Below are 609 nucleotides of genomic sequence, written 5' to 3' on the forward strand. Positions count from 1 at the left end.
ATACCTTCGCTGCCACTAATACGAAGGATATATCAACGCTGTCAGAGCCATGATGAAGTGGTCCAGCGTCTTGATTGACCACGTTCCTGGGATAAGTGATTCAAGCAACAATTGTTCCCTTCATTGGAACATTTTCTGGGGTCTTTCAAGCTTTGTAATACACTTTCCCGTCAATACAGATTCGCATGCGTCCAGTGATACCGCAACTTCATTTGTAGTCCCGTTTCTCCTCCATTAACTGGAGAGATCAATCCCCCAAGTCGGCGCTGCAATGACCCACAGTACCAAAGTGAAGAAGATTCACCCTCTAGTAAGGCCGGTCCTTCAAGAATCCGATCCCGTACTAGCAGGATTGCGGGACAAGGCTAGATTTTGAGAGATTAAACAAATTAAGAACGGTTCTTTCTTCCAGTATCTTAAGATACAGGATCTCCTGCATCGAAAGTACGTTTCGTCCAAGCATGTTGAAAAGATGGGTATGATCACCCTCGTTGTTTCAAAAGAGTACTGACCGATAATGTTGTCAGCTGGACTCGATAGACCTATAGCTGACCACTTTTTGCACAAGAAAACTGGTGTAAATGTATCAGAGACTTATTTCCATAGATC

Source organism: Oratosquilla oratoria, chromosome 15, assembly GCF_046742065.1.
Source record: "Oratosquilla oratoria isolate Oo_2021 chromosome 15, ASM4674206v1, whole genome shotgun sequence".
Lineage (NCBI taxonomy): Eukaryota > Metazoa > Arthropoda > Malacostraca > Stomatopoda > Squillidae > Oratosquilla > Oratosquilla oratoria.